This window comes from Lemur catta, chromosome 8 (assembly GCF_020740605.2).
Source record: "Lemur catta isolate mLemCat1 chromosome 8, mLemCat1.pri, whole genome shotgun sequence".
NCBI lineage: Eukaryota > Metazoa > Chordata > Mammalia > Primates > Lemuridae > Lemur > Lemur catta.
The window spans coordinates 65,521,231-65,533,670 of NC_059135.1; the positions used below are offsets into that span (position 1 = coordinate 65,521,231).

A 12,440-nucleotide genomic window follows, 5' to 3' on the forward strand; every position below is an offset into this window, starting at 1 on the left:
ACTTAATAATTTCAAAAAATGAAAACTCTTTGTTAATTTTATAGTTAACTAACCTTTTAATGACTTTGTTTTGTCTGCTTTTTGTTGGAAAGCATTTGAATATTTGGTTGCAGCACGGAGGTCCGGAGTTTCAGTTGATCCTCTAGATGGGTATCAGTCATTTGTGACCTTAAGGGTGTCTGGATTTGGGTTAGGTAGAAGAATGGAGATTCTTGCAGCAACAAGTTGTTGAAAAGCAAGAAATAATTTTTCAGGCATGTTGCCAAAGGCATGGGTATTCTACTGCATTTTTTCATATTTCAATTGGATCTTTCTTAGCATCAAACAATGACTTTAAAATGTCATCTACTGACAGCTCAATCAATTCCATCTATAGTTCTTTAGGCACCTTGGTGATGTCAACTAGGTGAGGCTGAAATGCTAATTTGAATGTGATGTCATGATTCTCAAAGTCAGTGAACGTTTTATTGTATTCTACAATTGTCAGTACTAGGTCTATAACAGCTGCATATTCCTCAAATGATTCGCATTTATCATCCTGCTCATCAATGAACTTTACTAACGGGGGAAAATGTTCATCCAAATTCTTTTTTTGAAGAAGTAGTGTTTTGAAAAAAGATAGCTTTTTTTGAAATGCTTGGATTTTTTGCCACATATCATATATAGATTTAGTTTTACCTTGCAAAGAAATATTCAAGTCATTTTAATTGACATATCACATAGAAATGCTGCATTCCTATAGAAATCTTCTTTCAATAATTCCCATTGCTGATTCTGTTCTTCATAAAATTTAACTATCTGTTTTTGCAGAGATAAAATTTTGGCTAACACCTGTCCCTGCGATAGCCAACACACTTTAGAATGGCATGGTAAATCCACACTGAATACCTCATCATTCAACTTTAGTGTGTTACAAAACTGGCAATGCCGTGTGTATTTGTACCAATATAGTTAACAATAATTATAACTTGTTGCAAAGTGTCACTTAAAATAGTAGCTTTAGCACATAGATTTTGCTGATGCAAGATACAGTGAAAAGAAATGAGAACATTTGGATCTGTTAATACTTTTTTTATCTGTGCAATAAACCCTTCATGTTGTCTTCTCATAGAAGGTGCACCTTCTGTACATATACTCACTAAATTTATCAAATTCAGTCCAACTTCACAACACTTATCTGGAAAGTTGTTGAAGATCTCCACTCCCTATGTTCTGTTGCCAAGAGTGTCCAAATTGAGTAACTGTTCGTAACAAAGACAATCTGTTATGACCCGAATGAAGCATAAAACCTGTGCTGAGTCAGTAGTATCAGTTGATTCATCCAAAGTGATTGAATAATGTATATTTTCCTTTTGAAGTATTGCATGAAGTTGTTCTCTTAAATCGAAGGCTAATTCATGTTGCCAATCACTTATGGTTCTCCTTGAAAGAGGCAGTTGTTTGTACTTTGAAACATTATCAGGGCCTAAGCATCCTATAACTTTGACAGTGCATTCTTTCACAATTTCTACGTCTCTGAATGGATTCCCTTTTCCCCCAAGTATATAAGCTATTTTATGAGTTGCTTCAGTGGCATTATTTCCAGGTCTTATTGCTGCTTGGAAGAATTGTCCTTGCTTTTGCTTTTCATCTTTTAATTTCTGCAATATGACTTTTTGCACCCCCCTCAATTTAAAACATGTGTGGTCCTTATGAGTATCATAATGCTGATGAGCATTGAATTTCTTTAATGTTGATATTGCATATCACAAAGCAAGCAAATCATCTCATCTTTAGCAGAAACAAGATAATATTGCAATTCCCAATCCTCATTAAAAAATCTGTTTCCTTCCTTCAGCGTTCTCTTGGTCTTCTTTGACATTATGGGCTGTTAAACACACAGAATTAAAAATACTATTGAGCTATGTAACTATTCACAAATTTCACTTCAGACAGAAGCACTGAGCACTGTTGTCAAAAGCTGATAACAGACTAGTGCTACCTGATCCCCAGAAACTTTCTCGCCAACCAGCCTCTTGCAGTGGTGGTGGCAGTCAGGCGGGGGAAGTTAAAACTAAATCATGAGCATAGCAGCTGTTAATTTAGCCCTTATGGCTTACTCATGTTCTAATTGTGCTAGTCAATCTGGGAGGATTATTTCCTTGAAACTTATTTTATTCTTTGGTATTTTAAGTACATTCATTTTGAAAATAAAAATATAAAAGACAAGTAGGAATGTATTAATAGAAATAAAAGGATTTGTTCTGTAAAATTTGGATTCAGTCAAAAGGCCGCACTTAAGGACCTAGAAGGCCACAGGTTCCCCACCCCTGGACATGGCAAAAACTAGAGGGTTCTGAGACAGCATCTTGGTTAATGTCAATGTGGCAAATGTTTGACAAAAATGTCCTTGTTGGTGGAATATATTGCACTAGTGATAGTATTCATTGAAGGCCAAAATGACCTTTCAAGAGTTAAATTTGTTAAATGGTTTTGTTTTTCATTTACTGACACAAATTCATCATTCCTCTTTTGAGTAAACATTTGTTTCACAATCTTATATTCACCAAAACAAATGACTCCTGATCATCTATGGAAGACAGAATATACTTGAGGGCTGTTTTTGTTTCTTGGTTTTAAAATATATTAATATATGATGTATTTATTTAGGCATTTTTGTTTTCACAACAAAAATGATAAAATTTGCAATAAAAATATTTTTGTTAAAAATTTTTATCAGATCTATTAATCAACTTTTTAAATGGAGTTGCTGACTTCCATAGAAATAATTCACAAAAGGCAATTAATTTGTGAACAACACAGTGAAAGGAAATGTTGTTAATCTACACACCTGTATTGACTTGATCTGTGTGATACAAAAAATGTTTTCTTTTGAAAAGCGGCTTACAGTGCTAAGAATGACTGATTAATTCATAATTCATTGGTAGATAAACTTTTCACTTTTGTAAACATGGTTGATATTTTTGGCTATGTAACCAACTAGATCTAAGAACCTCTTGTCTTAAAGTTTTTTCTTCAAAGTAAAATATGTGAGGGGTAAAGGAACTATGGATTTTTAAGCTATAAGCCAGTTTTTCTGCATTTTACTTTGCTTTAGTTGTCATGGTTATTGATTTGTTTTGTGTCTTGAAATCAGCAAATTGGTATAGAAACAGTGTGTGTGGAAAACAACATACATAGAAGTTGTATGATCATTTGACAGTCAGCTGCTAAGAAGATATAATTCATGGTTCTTATATTTTTAATTTAGAAATGAATTAAATTTCTACTTCTAAGGAAGTAAGTTGAGTGGTTTTATCAAGTCGCTGTCAAGAGAGTTGATTGGTAAAGGGAATAATTGCACATACCTCAGAAACTCATAAATATTGATAATGTTTCAAATAATGTAAGTAAACTACATATCTCTGTCAGGGACTTACTAATTATTTACTGTTATGAAAGTACAGTATTTGAAAAGCATATCCCTATAGTTTTGTCATCTACCTGGACCTTCATAGAATTTCCTCACTATGAATTAGTATGACCACAAAAAGTATTCTATTTTTAGGCATTTGTTGACATATAGTGTCATATATGTCACATAAATGCCATATAAAGAGATTTAGATACAGTTCCATTCCCTGGGGGTTTACATTGACAGGTGAAAATACACAAATTAAATAACACAAGTATTGAGAATAGGAGTAGGTGCATTTAATTGTAGAAACTAAATATGAGCTAGGGAATTGGCATTGTTACACAGAAGATGGAGGGACATTGCTAGCTGTCATCTCTGTAGTCTGTAAGATTTCTGGAAGTTAGAGAAAGGCATTTCGAAAGACAGGAGAGAGAGCTTCCTGAGATTGCAGATGGGGTTGACGTTCAGCCTATATAACGCCTAGTCTAGTGTTCTATGGGATCCAGGTTGGGGTAGTCCTAGCCTAGCTCTCTAAATGGAGAGTTTAAGCAGGGCTCACATAAAAAGGGGACATATCCCTTGCCTAGTCTAGCATTTCACAATTCTCTCTAAATTTTAAGCCAGTTCCTAATCTGCACACCACCGACATTGTATAATCGAGAGGCAAGAAGCATTATCAAGGAAGCCAGGACACCCCAACTGGTAACGTGATCTTCAGCCTTACCTTGGAGATATTTCTGGAGAGGGATCTATCATTTTGTGACTTATTAGCTTCTTGTGACATCAAACTTATAAATACCAAAAGACCCAGACTTCAGTAAAACATTGGCACTTGAGCGTTCTCCCATGTCCTCTGGTGATCTGGTAAATACACAGAATTACACACATCCTACAGATACCCAGGAAGAGGAGAAACAGTCTAAAACAAAAGGGGATAGACTACCATAAACAGAACGCAGGTTAGAGTGACAGTGCTTCTCAGAAAACTCCAGAAGCTCTGTGCCGAGGAGGGAATCCATAGTACCGCAGTTTAGATCAAAGACATTCTCCCAGTGTGCAGATTTGTGGGTTCTTACGAAGGCAATAACCATCAAATCTCTTCTCCAGTGTTTTTAATCTAAGAGTATACTGATTTAAAGAACTAAGAGTAGGAAAAAAGGTGGGCACAGAAGAATGATTTTTAAAAAAATTCCCAGGATTTAAACTCTGCTTTTTCAGGATTATTGGATTTAAAGGGGGCAACAAGTAACACCTATATGAAGCAGGCTTCTATGAAGGGCCCTGAGATTCCCTATCTTCCCCCCCCCACATGCTCTGTATAATTATCAAAACTATAAATATTGTGGCTTTTACTCCCGTGATTAGGTTTGATTATATGGCACAGAAGACCTTAAAATAGGGAGATTATCTGAGTGGGACTGACCTAATCACATGAGCCCTTTAGAAGCTGAGAGTTTTCTCGGGCTGGTCACAGAAGGAGTAGTCAGAGATTTGGAGTACAAGAAGGATGAAAGGCTGAGGGAGTCACATGGCAAGGGATGCGGGTGGCCTCTGGGAGCCGAGGGTGGCCCTGGCTGACAGCCAGCAAGAAAATGGGACCTCTAACCTATAGATCTGTAACCACAAAGAACTGAACTTTAACGAAAAACAAGAATGGGCTTGGAAGCAGATTTTTCTCTAGATGAGAACTCAGTTTTGTCAACACCTTGATTTCAGCCTTGTGATACCAGGAACAGAGAGCCCAGCTACACTGTGCTAGACTTCTGCTTTACAGAATTCTGAGATAGTAAATGGTGTTGTTTTAAGCTACTACATTTGTGGTGGTATTTTTACATAATAATAATTTTTAAAAAACTAATACAGATTTTGGTATTTGGAAGTAAAATGCTGCCATAACAAATACCTAAAAATATAGAAGTGGCTTTGGAATTGAGAAGTGATAAGAAGCTGGAAGAATTTTGAGGATGATAGAGAAAGACTAGAATATCTTGAACAAACTCTTAGTATTAATAGAAATATGGATGTTAAAGATGTGGCTGGTAAGGGCTGAGGAGGAAGCGATCAATGTATTATTAGAAACTGGAGAAAAGAGGAAAACTGTCACAGGAAGTCTAGGGAAATCATGCCCTACGGTTAGGTGGAAAACAAATTTCCACAAAGTTTGTAATGAACTTCACAAGTGATGAGCTAAGACTTCCAAACAAAACACTGAAGTTGCCACCTGGCTTCTTTTTGCAGCTTATAGTAAAAAGAAGAGAGATAAATGGAGCAAAAAACTGTTAAACAAAAAGGTTCCAGACCTGATGTTTTGGGAAATTCTCAACCTATCCAGATGGCAGAAGACACTAGAGTTAAGAGATTAAGAGGCACTGTGGCATGGAGGAAAGACTGGTGTGTGAATATGACTGTCCTTTGCTATAGCCTCAAAAAGAGTATTTAGTCATATAAAACAGTGGTCCCCAAGCTTTTTGGCACCAGGGACCCATTTCATGGAAGACACTTTTCCCATGGGGAGGGGCGGGTTGCTGGGGGAGAGGAGCCAGGTGGTTATGAGGGATGGGGAGTGGCTGCTCACCTCCTGCTGTGTGGCCCCCTGGTTCCTAAGTTTCATGGAAGATAATTTTTCCACAGGGTGGAGGAAGGGGAGCAGAAGGGCTAGAGCTCTGAGGCCTGGTCCCTAACAGGCCACAGACTGATAGCGGTCTGCAGCCCTGGGGTTGGGGACCGCAGATGTAAAAGACCTTTCCAGGAGATTAAGAATGCTTCTCATAGATATTTTCAAACTAGAGGGGCTTCAAGAAGTTTAAGGGTGATATCCGTCAGCCACCTTAGCAGGAGGCCAAGGCCAATATGATAATGATTATGGGTGTGGCTTTTGTCTAATGGAATGAATTCCCTAAAATCCATAGATGGCCCACTGGGTTCTTGAGAAAATTTTATCACAAATACTGCCAGCCTAGACTGAAAGGGAAAGAAAGAGTTTAATGTGAGAGGAAGCTAATGGACCCCAAAAATTCTACGGGTAGGAAGCAGACTGGTAAAACTACTCAGCAGTGAGCATGTGCTGTCATTCATGAAAAAGGAAGGATGACTCAGAGGGAGGACCAAGAGCCTAGAGGGCAGAATTTAATAGCCCAGGTATTAGAGACTGCGGCTGGCACCTGTGGCCTCTGGCATTCCTGATACTTCCACCATCGAATCGCTCTAGGCTAAGGAAGAGCTGAGTCTACCCAGATCTCCTTGTAAAGGGACAGGCTGCTAACTACAAGGCAGGAGAAAATTGCTTCCTGAAGACAGACGGCATTTTGAGAGAGAGACTGGGCTGAATTGAACATGCTGAATCACTTCTCCCAAATTTGCCAATCAGAATGAGCAGCAGCGACTGTGACCCCTCCTGGAGAGGGGAAATTCCCAGCCCTGTGAGGAGCAGAAGATGAGCATTCCCCCTGGTAAGAGTGTAGGCTAGATTTGATATCTCTAGATACACCCATGGCTCTGAACTGATATTTCACTAAAGGCTCAAAAAAGGGAGAAAAGTCCAAAGACACTTCTTTATTCAACCATACATTGGTCTTAATACTACAACTAAATGGTACATTAACAACCTTACTGAGACCTGAGCAAAGAACTTTATAGATATGGAGGTCTCAAAGATGATGTAAGATCTATTTACCAGAATCAGAATGAAAAGAGCCATCATGGAAGGAGGAAAAAAACAAACTATAATATAAACTGGGCATCAAATGCGGAGGGCCAAGAACTCAGTGAGCTTGTTTCAAGTGGGGAATGGCTCAGGGTAGTATTGAACATGTGGGCTTTTTGCATTCACTCAGACCTGACTTGGCGTTCCAGCACTGCCACTTGTTAACTGTGTGGCATGAGGGAGATTACTTTATCTCTCTAAATTTCAGTGTCTGTATAATGTTTGTATTTGTGCACAAATACAAACATTATACAGACACTGAAATTTGTATTTGTTGTATTTGTATTTGTACAACACAAATACAAACATTATATAAAACAGTGCATGAAAAGCAGTTATCACATGCCTGGCACCTAGGAAGAACTCCGTAAATGATGTCATTGTAATTGTTGGTATTACTATTATTGTTACCCCAGAGAAATAGTAAAGCAGAGGTGGTTAGAAAAATACCATGAGAATCAAATAGGACAGGTAGAAATGAGATAAAGATAATAGTAATTAGAGGCAGTAGTGTTAAGGCTGGTTGATAAACTAGTGTCATAAATACAGTTCTTTTTAATAACATCTTTGCCTAGTTTCTCTTCACTTGGGAGGAGAATGCCTCTACAGTGGCAGAGCTCTATCAACACTAATGACTGGATAATTCTTTGAAAGTTCTAGTGAGATGAAAATTTCTAATTACAACATAGGGCATGCAGGATTAGTTATCTATAGTTATTCACTGTAACCCCAAGGATTGTTGGTTCATTAGTACATTCTGTGGTTCTAGATGGCAATCACCAACAAAATGTGGACTCATCAGCACCTAACTAGATCAAACAAAACATGCAACATTCTCCATAAGTTTCATGAGTTGCTGACTTTATTGTAAACTATACACATAAGCCTTCTAATACGTGTTTTACTTTGAAATCCCAAGGTCACCTTTCAGGAAATACTGTGGCTCAGTGTATTGCATTTGCTTTTTCATTGAGCATTGGTGCCAGTGCCTTCTAGCACATAGTACTGTGTGGCATTTGCTTTCTCTCCAACCTCCCCAACTCCTACACAAAGGATAGTGGGGCCAACTCCTAGTAACATATATTGACAGTAAGAGTGTGTATAATCCCAGAGGGGTCACTAAAGGTTCAAATAGGATGATCATTCATTCATTTGCTTATTTACTTATTCAATAAATATGTGCCAAATGCCTGTACTGTGACACGTATTATACCCAGTCCTCCATTCTCCATACCTCATGCCATTGTAAGAGGCCACCCACTCAAACAGAAATTGACCCCTTTTCTGTATATTTTTAAAGGGATGTATTTACCTGCTCTGCCATAAGATAATAAGCAATTCTTAGGTCAATGGAAGCTCTTATTAATAATACAGAGGGATTTCTTTTAGCTGCAAACTTTCTGAGTATAACAAAAAGAGTTAATAGAAGAAAACTAAAAATACAAAATGGAGTGAACTATATAGAGTTTGTAATTAGTTAAATTAAGCATGACTATATATAGCATATTAAATATATATGTGCATATATATATATATATACATGTATATGCACTTATATATGTGTATATTAATGTATAATTAGAGTGTGACTTTGAGATGAATTTCCTGACCTCTTCGGGAAATATTGATGAAGCCCTTAGCTTGGGGTAGTTGGGAGAGTGCCTTTGTCCTCATCCATCCCTAGACCTCGTCTTCTCTTATTTCCTGCTCCTGTATCATCAAACTGTACTTTGGGCATCTGTCCTCACACTGGCTCATGCTGATCTGATTGCTTTCTACTGTGAATGCTCTTATGCTAATAGAAGTTATTAGTTTGCCATAGTTAATCAAAGTTCAGGCCTTAGGATAGACTTTTTGCCCTGACTGACTCCAGTAAGATTTATCAACTCCCTTTCTATTAATTTTTCTCTTTCCATTTATGCCTTTAATTGCTGTTGCGTGCGTGTGTGCACCACAGGAGCTGCAGGATATAGAACTGTCCTCTGCAATTTCCTTCCAATATGTGTGACTGATTGCCTTTCATCTCACTGAATGCTCTGCTGTTGAGGAGGGAGGGTGAAACAGGTCTCAGGGTTTTAGGTAGTGAAAAAAGAAACTTGAAATCAGAGTGCTGCCTGGAAAACACAGCTCCTAGCAGAGAGGCCCCTCTGAGATGGTACCTCCTGGTACTGGCCCAAGTCATCTGTTTCTTCCAGGTCTTTTTCCTTTAGGACGTTCCTTCTCAAACTTGTGTCACAGAGAGACTGAGACTTCTTTTAAAGAGGTGTATATGTGTGTGCAAGAGAAAGCAAGGGAGAGAGAAGAGAGAGAGATATAACTGGATCCCAGTTAGACTAAAATGACTTAAAATGTAAATATTGTCAGTTTATGTAATATGTCACTAGGGCCACCCGAAATGTGAACACGAATGAAAACACTATGGGAGCACTCAGTAATATGGGGACATTCAGACGATCTGAAATTGGCTTATAGCATTTTTTTTACATTTTCATAAAACTGAGACTATGGAATATAAGAACTCTCATAGACTTCTTGGACCCTGGAAACATGTCTTTGAACTCCTCTGAACACCAGCTTGACCTCTGCTTTAACGTCCAGCCACCAAATCTCTCACTGTAAGCATCCTCAGTGCAAAAGAACCACCTGCCATCAGAGCTGAAGTATCTATACTGGACTGAGGACCAATCTGTTGAGCTACTTCCTACTCTCTGTTTTTTTTTTTAATTTCAGCATATTATGGGGGTGCAAAAGTTTAGGTTACGTATATTGCCCTTGTTCCTCCCTCCCCCCCGAATCAGAGCTTCAAGCATGTCCATCCCCTAGACGGTGCACATCGCACTCATTATGTATGTATACACCCATCCCCTCCCCCACCCACATCTGCCTGACGCCTGATTAATGTTATTCCTAAATGCTTCTCTTTGTTTTGAGATTCTGCTAATTACTAACTTCTAGATGTATGATCTTGAAAAGTTTGAGATGGTGTTTTTTACGTAGTCATTAGTCTTTTTATTTGGGACTCTGATGAAATACTCCAAACATGGGGGCTGAAAAAACTAATTGGCAAATTAATTCTCAGGATAGTATAATGGTCAAAGGAGAGAGTAGTATATATTTTATGTAGAGAGGACTCCAAAATAAACTAAAGATTCAGACTTTATTTTCTGAGGATTTAATATTGTTCCTTTAAATGTTATCGTATGAGTAAAGAAATTAATGTAGAATGGGAGCTTTAATTATGCAAAAGAAATAAATTAAGGGTCATACAATTCTAAAATGTTCATAATGTTCTTATTTTGTTATTAAAATTTAGAAATGAACATTAAAGTACACTTATTAAATTAACTTATTCTAACCTTCTAACGCGGGACTAAACATAGACTCAACTATCAGTGCAGTATATTAATCAGAGAGTGACAGAAAAGGAAGGTAGAATGGTAATCCAAGAAGCTCACTTTTCTGGTTTCAACTGTTTTGTAAAACTTCCATCACAAGTGGAAGTTTTTAAAAAGTGGAAAAGCTGATGGAATCATTCTACTCTTAAGAAAGTCAAGTGGAGAAAAAAAAGGAAGCCTGGATGAACAAAAGCCAGATGTATTTATTTTTCTGAGAAAGATTTCCCACTAGGCAGTTTTAAATGAAGAATCTTAAAAATTAACTCCAGGTGTCAATTTTTGGCTACATTTTCTATATAGGTCTTGATTATTCATAGGGATTGGATTTAATTAACAGGCATGTAAACAGTGCTTGCTTGCTATGTGCAAAACACTATTCTATGTTCATCTAATGTTCTTAACAGCCCTAAGGGATGTATATTAATATGATACTTATTTTATAAATGAAAAAACTGAGACACATAGAGGTTACATAATGTGCCCAAAGTCACATAGACATTAAGTGGTGCAGTTAGGATTTGAACCCAGGTGGTCTAACTGCATAGTTCATGATTTCAAACACTGTGCTACTCTGCTCATCATTGTGATTGCTGTTAATTTTGTTAATAATTAATTTTGAGAAACCTCAGACTATTCACTTTAGGATCATTTTCATGGCTTTAATTCTATCCTGTTTACTGATAACTATTCAATGGATAGGTAATTGATAATTTAAAAATTCTTTAATAGTACCTGCCTGATTGTTAGAATTTCTTTTATGTTCTCAAGGTGCACACAGCTTACTATGTCTGTCTCCTTACCCTTCTTAGTATTCTTTCAAGATTTCTCTCCCCAGGTTAATGAACCACTATGACTAAACACTTTACAAAAAAACTAGACTATTATAATTTGATCAAAGTTGAAGTATTAAGGGTATCAAGTGTAAACAGATTAAAAAAATACCTTCTTCATTGCCTCCTTGGTGCCATTCTTTTTGTTAAGTGGACTGAAGAAAATATTGATAATTTTGATGTGATTTCATTACCTGTTGACAAGAAGAGAATTTCTACAGTCTTCCAATATCAAATTTATCACCCTCTCAGAATCTGTACCCATTACCTGGCCTTCCCTCCTTTTATGGTACATGAAGTGTCCGTGCTCCTGTCTAAGGCCAGCCCTCCATTTGTGCACTGAATCCCATCCCCTCTCTCCTACTCAAGGTTGTGTCTCTCCTACCACCACCATTTCCCCCTTTTTCTCGATCTTTCCCTTTAACCTACAAATATGCCATTATGACTTCCATCTAAAAAATACTCTCTCTTATTCCCATATACCCCACTTCAGAAAAATCTCACCATTCCATGGCCTGTACATAGTGTTTCCAATTTATCTCTTCCCATTCTCTCGTGAACCACTACAGCAATGCTGCACTTGCCAAGGTCATTGTTAACCTCCATGTTGCTAATTCCAGTGGTCAGTTCTTAGTCCTCACCTTACTTGAATCATTATGATAGAGCAGATTGCTGCCTCCTCTTTGGGAAACTTGATTTACTTGATTTTTAGGAAGCCATTCTCTCTTTGTTCTTCTATCCTGTTGGTATTTCCTTCCCAGTAAACATCACTCTATCTTCTAAACTTGGGGGTGCCCTGGGAAGTGGTCCTCTAAGTATACATACTCTCTAGGTGATCTCCACCAATCCAACGTAACTTTTTGTACTATTTATGTGCCAACTAATACCAATTAATAGCTCTGGCCTAGACTTCTCTCTTGAACTCCAAAACTCACATAACCAACTCCTCGAATCTAGTATGTCCAAACTATATGCTTGCTTTCCCTCTAAACCCACGCCTTTCGTAGTGTTCCTTTTCTTAATAAATGGAAATATATTCTCCCAAGCCTTGGTATCATCTTTGACTCCTAATTTTCCTGTTTATACCTTCATCTGTTGGCATAGATAGAAGGCTC

General features: G+C 37.6%; 1 protein-coding gene across 2 annotated transcripts in view; it reads left to right on the plus strand.

The window, feature by feature from the left end:
• Positions 1-12,440, plus strand: part of CCDC148 (coiled-coil domain containing 148) — a 223,985-nt gene that overhangs the window by 144,903 nt on the left and 66,642 nt on the right. The gene's annotated exons all lie outside the window — the stretch shown is intronic.